Below are 10,352 nucleotides of genomic sequence, written 5' to 3' on the forward strand. Positions count from 1 at the left end.
ATGATGCCACACAAGGCCTTCACTAGATGCCCCTGGACTTCCCTGCCTCCAGAATCGTAAGCCAAATAACCGTCTACTGTTTATAAATTGTCCAGTCTGTGGTATTCTGTTACTGCACCACAGAACAGACTAAGACAAGTGGGGAATTATGCTTTCTTTTTTTTTTTTTTTTTTTTTTGAGACGGAGTTTCGCTCTTGTTACCCAGGCTGGAGTGCAATGGCACAATCTTGGCTCACCGCAACCTCCGCCTTCTGGGTTCAAGCAATTCTCCTGCCTCAGCCTCCTGAGTAGCTGGGACTACAGGCATGCACCACCATGCCCAGCTAATTTTTGTATTTTTAGTAGAGACAGGGTTTCACCTTGTTGACCAGGATGATCTCGATCTCTTGACCTCGTGATCCACCCGCCTCGGCCTCCCAAAGTGCTGGGATTATAGGCGTGAGCTACCGCGCCCGGTCTATGCTTTCTTTTCTTTAGGGTGGAGTATCTACTCTATTCGCTCTGCATGGGAATCCCTCTGGATGAGAATCCCTCTGAATGGAAAATTTGTCTCATCTCCCTGTTTATTAATTTATTCAATCAATCGTTGTTATATCAGTATAGACTCCTAGGTATTTATTTATTCTTTTTTTTTTTTTTTTTTTGAGACGCACTTTCACTCTTGTTACCCAGGCTCAAGTGCAATGGCGCGATCTCGGCTCACCGAAACCTCCGCCTCCTGGGTTCAGGCAATTCTCCTGCCTCAGCCTCCCGAGTAGCTGGGATTACAGGAATGCGCCACCATGCCCAGCTAATTTTTTGTATTTTTAGTAGAGACGGAGTTTCACCATGTTGACCAGGATAGTCTCGATCTCTTGACCTCGTGATCCACCTGTCTCGGCCTCCCAAAGTGCTGGGATTACAGGCGTGAGCCACCGCGCCCGGCCCTTATTTATTCTTTAGCTGATAATTTAATATCACTTTATTTTGTCGTGCAAATTATTCCAATGGTAGTCATTTGCAGCACATGTTTCCTTTGCCCTTTGATTAATGCCCATCAATGTGCTTTGCTTTGTTTTTCTTTTCATTTTTGGAACTATAAGATGAATCCTGTATATTTCTCATCTCAAACATTGTATTTTTTATCTCTATAAGTTCAATTTGGGTCTTTTAAAAATTATCTTCTGGCCAGGCGTGGTGGCTCACGCCTATAATCCCAGCACTTTGGGAGGCCCAGGCAGGTGGATCACGAGGTCAAGAAATCGAGACCATCCTGGTCAACATGGTGAAACCCCGTCTCTACTAAAAATACAAAAATTAGCTGGGCATGGTGGCGCATGCCTGTAATCCCAGCTACTTGGGAGGGTGAGGCAGGAGCATTGCTTGAATCCAGAATGCAGAGGTTGCTGTGAGCCGAGATCGAGATCGTGCCATTGCACTCCAGTCTGGGTAACGGCGAAACTCTGTCTCAAAAAAAAAAAAAATTATCTTCTATGTTTCTTTTTTTTTGTACTGACTTCTGAGTACAGATATCTTCTATGTTTCTGTTTAACATGTTCAATTCTTCCTCTAGCGTCTTGAGCATATGGAGTATAGTTATAATAACTGTTTCCATTTATTTATTTATTTTTGTTCATTTCCTTTTTGATTATATATAATAACTGTTTTTAAATCCTTATCTACCAATTCTTTTATCTCCTCCTTATAGATCATATTTTCCTGCTTCTTTGGAAGTCTGGTAATTTTTTTTTCACAGGGTCTCACTATGTTGACTAGTCTGGCTTTAAACTCCTGGGCTCAAATCATATTCTCAGCCTCCTGACTAGCTAGGATTATAGACATGTACCACCTCGCCCAATTTATGCCTGGTTATATTATTATTATTATTATTATTATTATTGTATTAGAGTCTAGCTCTGTTTCCTAGGCTGGAGTGCAGTGGTGACATTATGGCTCACTGCAGCCTCCACCTTCCAGCCTCAAGTAATCCTCTCACCTCAGTCTCTAAAGTAGCCTGGCTAATTTTTATAATATTTTTTAGACACAGGGTTTTACCATGTTGCTCAGGCTGGTCTTCAACTCCTGGGTTCAAGTGATCTGCCCACTTGGGCCTCCCAAAGGGTTGAGATTACAGGTGTGAGCCACCACCCCTGGCCAATTTTTTTTTATTTTTTGTGGAGACGGGGTCTTGCCATTTCCCAGGTCTGGTCTCAAACTCCTGGGCTCAAGCAATCCTTCTGCTTTGCCCTCCCAAAGTGGATTACAGGCATGAGCCACTGTGCTCTGCATGCCTGGTGATTTTTAATTGAATGCCAGATGTAATTTTTACCTTGTTAGGTGCTGAATATCTGTGTATTTCTAAATATTTTTAAGGTTTTTACCTGGGATGTGGTTAACATACTTGGAAATAGTTTGATTCTCTTGGGTCTTGTTTTGTTTTTCTTTTTGGTTTTTTTTTAAAAGATGGGGTTTTACCATATTGGTCAGGCTGGTCTCAAACTCCTAACCTCAGGTGATCCTTCCGCCTCAGCCTCCGAAAGTGCTGGGATTACAGGCGTGAGCCACCGCTCCCGACTGGGTCTTGTTTTAAAACTTTGTCTTTTTCAACTTTTTAACTAAGACTAAGACCAGAGTGGTGTTTTTTTGTGTAGGCTTAATTTTTTCCCTGCTAGCAAGCACTCAGAACTCCCTCTGATTGCTCATGAATCGAGATTTTTCACTGGGGTGGTGGAAGCTGTAGAAATTGTTTTCTCTAACCCTTTCGGCCTGTTCTTCCCTTAGGCTCAGGTATTTATGTCACATGTGCTGATTAGTACTTAACTGATACTCAAGGCCAGGGCTGTCTACAGTTCTCCAGCATCTTCTCGTACATTGCTTTCCTTTCCAGTACTCTTTCCTGTCAACTCCAGCTGTCTTGCCCCCACTGGACTTCTAGCTCCATCTCCTCAATTCAGTGAGGCTGCCAGGCTCCACCTGGATTGCCTCAGCTGCCAAAATTTCTCCAGCAATCATGGGGATCACCTTGATTATTTCCCATCTTTCAAGAATTTCTATTCTACCAGCCTAGGCAACATAAAATAATTTTAAAAAATAGTTGGGGGTGGTGGCAAATGCCTGTAGTCCCAGACATTTGGGATACTGAGATGGGAAGATCGCTTGAGCCCAGGTGGTCAAGGCTGCAGTGAGCTATGATCATGCCACTGGATTTCAGCCTGGGTAACAAAATGAGACTGTTTCTGGTATGGTTTGGCTATGCCCCCACCCAAAATATTATCTTAAATTGTAATCTCCATAATCCCCACAATCCCCATGTGTCGAGGGAGGAGAAGTAATTGAATCATAGGGGTGGTTTCCGCCATGCTGTTCTTATGATAGTGAGTCAATTTTCATGAGATCTGATGGTTTTATAAGGGGCTCTTTCCCCTTCACTTGGCATTTCTCCTTCCTGACACTTTGTGAAGAAGACCTTGCTCCCCCTTGCCTTCCACTGTGATTTTAAGTTTCCTGAGATGTCAGCCATGCTGCACTGTGAGTCAATGAAGACTCTTTCCTTTATAAATTAACGAGTCTTGGATATGTCTTCATAGCAGTATGAAAATGGACTAAGCCTCTAAAAAGAAAAGAAAGAAGAATATGTCTTTTGTTGGCCAGTGTCTTCAGATTGTTATGCGATTTCCCTTTTCTCAGTTTCAGTAGAAAGAGTAAATCTAGTCCCCTTTATTCCAGCTTTGCCAGAAGCTGAAGTTCTTGACCCCCAGTCCTTTTAAATGAGTGACTTCTTTTACATATACTAATCACTTTCACCTTTTACATATACTAATCATTTTTTATCTCTGTATATGTTAAACTATTAAGGTGACTACTAATTCTAGGCACTTTGTAAGAGGTCCCTCCACCACTACCTCCCATCGTGTTTTCCATAGCAGCTACATTTTACATTCTGACCAAAGTGCACGAGGGTTTCAGTTTCTCCAAATTCTTCTGTGATTCCCATTCCTTTTAAAATAGTTTTAACATATTTGCTTTTGTTTCTTGTTCTTGTTTTTGAAAGACAAGGTCTTGCTATGTTGTCCAGTCTGGTCTTCAACTCCTGGCCTCAAGTGATTCTCCTGCCTTGTGGTCTCCCAAGGTGCTAGGATTGCAGGCATGAGCCACTGCACCCAGCCCACATTCATTTTACAATCTCTATGAATTGTGCATATTGTCTTGAGTTATTGTGGGTGCTAATTTTCCTGTTTATTGGGTCTGCTGATGACTAAATATAGTAGATCATTTCCTTGACTACTTTATTTATTTATTTTTTTTGAGACGGAGTTTCGCTCTTGTAACCCAGGCTGGAGTGCGATGGCACGATCTCGGCTCACCGCGATCTCTGCCTCCTGGGTTCAGGCAATTCTCCTGCCTCAGCCTCCTGAGTAGCGGGATTACAGGCACGTGCCACCATTCCCAGCTAATTTTTTGTATTTTTAGTAGAGACGGGGTTTCACCATGTTGACCAGTATGGTCTTGATCTCTTGACCTCGTGATCCACCCACCTCAACCTCCCAAAGTGCTGGTTTGAGCCACTGTACCCGACCTCATTTCCTTGATCACTTTGTGTTTTTCTTTTTTGTTGTTGTTGTATGTTTGTTTGTTTAATACTTCGTATTTTTCTATTGTGAGCATCCCATTTGGCTTGGGTTGTAATGATGTCTTTATACAGGAGTTGTGCATGGCATGGGTATTACTTGCCCAGGACCAATTTTTGCATTGCTTTCTTAGCTGAAGATATCAATACCAGGAAGGCAGCACAAATCCCTACAAATCTAATCTACAAATAGGGTTCCCAAACCCATTCACAGTGTAGGCTTAGGGTTTTGATTTTTTCATTGACTAGTCCTGATCCTCACTTCTGTGCATCCCGGGCAGAGACAAGCTTCCTATTTCTCTGGACTGTTGTACTGAGTTTTTCAGGAACTCTCTTCAATGAATATATAGTTTGGGAAGAGTATGCAGTCTTTTATTTATTTTATTTATTTTTTGAGATGGAGTTTCACTGGTGTAGCTCAGGCTGGAGTGCAATGGCATGATCTCAGCACACTACAAACTCCACTTCCTGGGTTCAAGCGATTCTCCTGCCTCAGCCTCCCGAGTATCTGGGAATACAGGCATGAACCACCATGCCCAGCTAATTTATTGTATTTTTAGTAGAGACGAAATTTTTCCCTGTTGGTCAGGCTGGTATTGAACTCCCGACCTCAGGTAATCCTCCCACTTCGGCCTCCTAAATTGCTGGGATCACAGACATGCGCCACTGCACCTGGTCACCCTTTCCTTAAGACAGTGCCTCATTCTTTTGCCCAGGTTGGAGTGCAGAGGGGCAAACATGGCTCATTACAGGCTTAAGCGATCCTCCTGCCTCAACCTCCCAAGTGACTGGAACCACAGGAATGTCATCATGCCCGGCTAATATTTTTACTTTTTATAGAGACATGGTCTCACTTTGTTGCCAAGGCTGATCTCAAATTCCTGGACTCAAGCAATCCTCCCGCCTCAGCCTCTCTCAAAGTGCTGGGATTACAGGTGTGAGCCACTACACCTGGCCGTCCGGTGTTTATACACCAGCTTCAGTTCCGACTCTCAGGACCACATGGACCCAAGATTCCATTTGCCGTCATTATGTGTGTGGTAAAACCTAAGTCTCTAGCAGCTGGGTCCTGTCTGGATCCAACAACCACCTCCAGGACAAGAGAGAATCAGGCCACATCTTGTTGCTCTGGTTCCCTTTCTGTTTTTGACTCCTGATGATTCCTCTTACACTTTCAGCAATGAATTTACTGTCTTTCCCTGTGTGCTTGCTTGCTTCCTTTCTTGTAATATAATAGGGAGGGTTTTTGGTGTTTGTATTAGAAAAGGTTCCCAGCCAGGCATGGTGTCTCATGCCTGTAATCCTAGCACTTTGGGAGGCCAACGCAGGAGGATCCCTTGAGCTTAGGAGTTTGAGACCAGCCTGGGAAACATAGGGAGACCCTGTCTCTATTTTTTTGTAACTATATTTAAAAGATAAAAATAGTTATTATTAATTTTTTTTAAAAAGCTTCCATACTAGCTCAGTCTGACATTGTTGCAACCAGAAGTGTTTTTATACATAAAGAGCACATCCTGATAATTTCCCTAAAAATCTGTAGACAGTCTCAATGGTGAATTAAACTCTACTCTAGGAACAGAATGGTGTGAGTTCCTTAGAAACAACAGTTTTGTTTTGTTTTGTTTTGTTTGTTTGTTTGTTTTACAGAAAGGGTCTTGTTCTATTGCCCAGGTTGGAGTGCAGTGGTATGATCACAGTTCACTGCAGCCTTGACTTCCTGGGCTCAAGCAATCCTCCCATCTCAGCCTCAAATCCTCTCATTTCAGCCTCCCAAGTAGCCAAGACTACAGGCACATGCCATCACACCCAACTAATTTTTAAATTTTTTGTAGAGACAGGAGGAGGTGTCTCACTGATACAGGATGTTGGCAGGGAAGTGCTGGGTAGAGAAAGGCAGGGTCCCTGGCAAAGGCCCCACCCACAGACTTAGATGAAGACAAGCACTCCTGTTTTTGCACCCAAATGTTGCATTTTCCAAGACCACTCTAGCCCACCACACCCCCCATCCTGTGCCTGTAAAAACCCTAAGACCCTAGTGGGCACACATACGAGTGGCTGTATGTCAAGAGGAACACATCAGAAAAAGAACACACAGACCCTGACAGGCCATCAACTGCAGAATGACTCGGATGCCGAGGGAAATTCAGCCGAGGGTGGTCCAAGGAGAGCCTGGCCACTGAGTGGTGCAACTCCAGGGGAAGACCACCTTCCCACTCCAACCCCCTTCTTGCTCCCCATCCATCTGCTGAGAGCTACCTCCACCATTCAATAAACCTTGCACTCATTCTCCAAGCCCATGAGTAATCTGATTTTTCCAGCACCCTAGGGCAAGAACCCAGGATACACAACACCCTCTGTCCTTTCGATAAGGCAGAGGGTCTAACTGAGCTGATTAAAATAGCCAACGTCTAAACTGAAGAGCACACTGTAACACATTCCTGCTGGGGCTTCAGGAGCTGTAAACGCTCAACTCCAGATGCTGCTGTGGGGTTGGAGCTCAGGCTCCCTGACCTTCCTGTTTATATACTCCCCCTAGGGTTGGAGCTGCAGGGCATGAAAGAAGCCAGTCACTCTCCATGTCACACACCCTTCTAGGGTGATAAGGGAACTTTTTCTGTTACATCACTATGTTGACCAGGCTGGTCTTGAACTCCTGGCCTCAAGCAATCCTCCCACCTTGGCCTAACTGCTGGGATTACAGGTGTGAGCCATTATACCTGGCCCAAACAGCTTTCTCAGTGCTTTGACTCATCAGCATTTGAAAATTTTGGGTCCACGCAGGGGGTTAACATGGAGAAGACAATGGGGGCTGTTAACTTGTAAAAGAGGGGGCTGTCACTTGAGGGGAGGATTGGAATTGCTTACTTGCTCCTGAAGGCAGACTGGTACTGGAAGGGGAAACTGGCTACCTGAGGCAGAAACTTCCCCAGATCATATTAACGTGGGAGCAGCTCTTCACCCCAGTATTTGGTGGTCTTGGTATCTGATTCGTTTGCACGACTCCTGAAGGTATCCAAACAAATAAGCCAGGTATCAAGACCGCCAAATGCTGGCGTTGTTGTTGTTGTTTCTGGAGCGGGTGGGGATTGTTTGTTTGTTTGTTTAGACAGGATTTCTCTCTGTTGCCCAGACTGGAGTGCCGTGGTACACTCCTGGCTCATTGCAGGCTTGATCTCCTGGGCTCAAGCGATCCTCTCACCTCAGCCTCCCGAGTAGCTAGGGAGGACTACAGTTGTGCACTCAGTTAATTTTTTTTTTTTTTTTGTAGGGACAGGATTTTGCCATGTTGCCCCAGGCTGGTCTCAAACTCCTGGGCTCAAGCAATCCTCCCACCTCAGCCTCCCAAAGTGCTGGGATTGTAGGTGTCAGCCACAAAAATACTGTCAATAGGCAGAAAAATAATGTCTTAGTGACTCACATCCGTGTTAGTTTGTTTCTAGGTCTTGCTAGCTCAAATTCCACTTGTCTGTCTTAATCACCATCTAAAAGATGCCTTTGTTATTGAGAATCCATGTGTTTGTGCAGGTTCACTACTTTCTTTTAATCTTCTGAATACTTAAAATAAACCTTTGGAATCTAGATCAAACACAGTCTGGGTTGAAATAAGAGAAAAGTGAGCGGATGGTTGTGTGTGTATCAATGTGTAGAAAGAGGCATCCATTGTTATGGCAACCAGCATCCTTCACTGATGCAATCCTGTTCCCAATAATATGAGATGTGATTAAAAACTGACATTGCAGCAAGGAAGAACACATGCAATGCGTTGGCGTGGTAACCAGAATAGTTAAATTCTGCATAAATTTAAACCTGTTGATCACAGCAATTTGGAGAATTTGCCTACATTTCTTTAGGAACCCTTTTCTCACCTGGCCTGGGAGGGAGTCAGGAGCCTGAGGTCTGACCCCTGGCCATGACTTAAAGCCAAGTAGATCTCAATTTCCTTTTTTGTAAAAACAAGGGATTAGTTGGTGGGGTGGGGAGTGCCTGTAGTCCCAGCTACTCTGGAGGCTGAGGTAGGAGGATCGCTTGAGGCCAGGAGGACTGGGCTGTAGTGTGCTATGCTGATCAGGCGTTTGCTCTAAGTTTGGCATCAAAATGGTTACCTCCCGGGAGCGGGGGACCACCAGGTTGCCTAAGGAGGGGTGAACTGGCCCAGGTTGGAAACGGAGCAGGTCAAAACTCCCGTGCTGATCAGTAGTGGGATCGCACCTGTGAATAACCACTGCACTCCAGCCTGGGCAACATAGCCAGACCCCATCTCAAAAAAACAAAAAACCAAGGGATTAAATTAAGTCATTGGTGTGGGGAAGGGGGCTGGATGGTGGACTGTACCAAAAGTCGCCCATTTTCATCTACATACAGTGCATCATTTAGTCACTCAACAGATATTTATTAAGTATCCACTCTGTGCCCTGGTGTGAGTCCGTCCTGAGCGGCTGTTCTTTTGAGCAGTGGTCGTTTATCTCCGTCCGCCTTCTCTTCCACGTAAGTGCGTGTCGCCACCCGATGGAAGATTCGATGGACATGGACATGAGCCCCCTGAGGCCCCAGAACTATCTTTTCGGTTGTGAACTAAAGGCCGACAAAGATTATCACTTTAAGGTGGATAATGATAAAAATGAGCACCAGTTATCTTTAAGAACGGTCAGTTTAGGAGCTGGTGCAAAGGACGAATTGCACATTGTTGAAGCAGAGGCAATGAATTACGAAGGCAGTCCAATTAAAGTAACACTGGCAACTTTGAAAATGTCTGTACAGCCAATGGTTTCCCTTGGGGTCTTTGAAATCACACCACCGGTGGTCTTACGATTGAAGTGTGGTTCAGGGCCGGTGCATATCAGTGGACAGCACTTAGTAGCTGTGGAGGAAGATGCAGAGTCAGAAGATGAGGAGGAGGAGGATGTGAAACTCTTAAGTATGTCTGGAAAGCGGTCTGCCCGTGGAGGTGGTAGCAAGGTTCCACAGAAAAAAGTAAAACTTGCTGCTGATGAAGATGATGATGACGATGAAGATGATGATGATGATTTCGATGATGAGGAAACTGAAGAAAAAGTGCCAGTGAAGAAATCTATACGCGATACTCCAGTCAAAAATGCACAAAAGTCAAATCAGAATGGAAAAGACTCAAAACCATCATCAACACCAAGATCAAAAGGACAAGAATCCTTCAAAAAACAGGAAAAAACTCCTAAAACACCAAAAGGACCTAGTTCTGTAGAAGACATTAAAGCAAAAATGCAAGCAAGTATAGAAAAAGGTGGTTCTCTTCCCAAAGTGGAAGCCAAGTTCATCAATTATGTGAAGAATTGCTTCCGGATGACTGACCAGGAGGCTATTCAAGATCTCTGGCAGTGGAGGAAGTCTCTTTAAGAAAATAGTTTAAACAATTTGTTAAAAATTTTCCGTCTTATTTCATTTCTGTAACAGTTGATATCTGGCTGTCCTTTTTATAATGCAGAGTGAGAATTTTCCCTACCGCATTTGATAAATGTTGTCGAGATTCCATTGCCAAGAATGTGTTGTCCAAAATGCCTGTAGTTTTTAAAGATGGAACTCCACCCTTTGCTTGGTTTTAAGTATGTATGGAATGTTATGATAGGACATAGTAGTAGTGGTGGTCAGACATGGAAATGGTGGGGAGACAAAAATATACATGTGAAATAAAACTCAGTATTTTAATAAAGTAAGAAAAAAAAAAGTATCCACTCTGTGTCCGGCTCTGGGATAGATAGGTACTAGGAATAC

At 44.0% G+C, this 10,352-nt stretch overlaps 1 pseudogene; it reads left to right on the top strand.

Annotated features, from left to right (window-relative positions):
- The first annotated feature begins 9,016 nt into the window (after positions 1 to 9,016).
- LOC100396393 (nucleophosmin pseudogene) lies at positions 9,017 to 10,122 on the top strand (annotated as a pseudogene).
- The last annotated feature ends 230 nt before the right edge of the window (positions 10,123 to 10,352 follow it).

Source organism: Callithrix jacchus, chromosome 5 (genome assembly GCF_049354715.1).
Source record: "Callithrix jacchus isolate 240 chromosome 5, calJac240_pri, whole genome shotgun sequence".
NCBI classification, from domain to species: domain Eukaryota; kingdom Metazoa; phylum Chordata; class Mammalia; order Primates; family Cebidae; genus Callithrix; species Callithrix jacchus.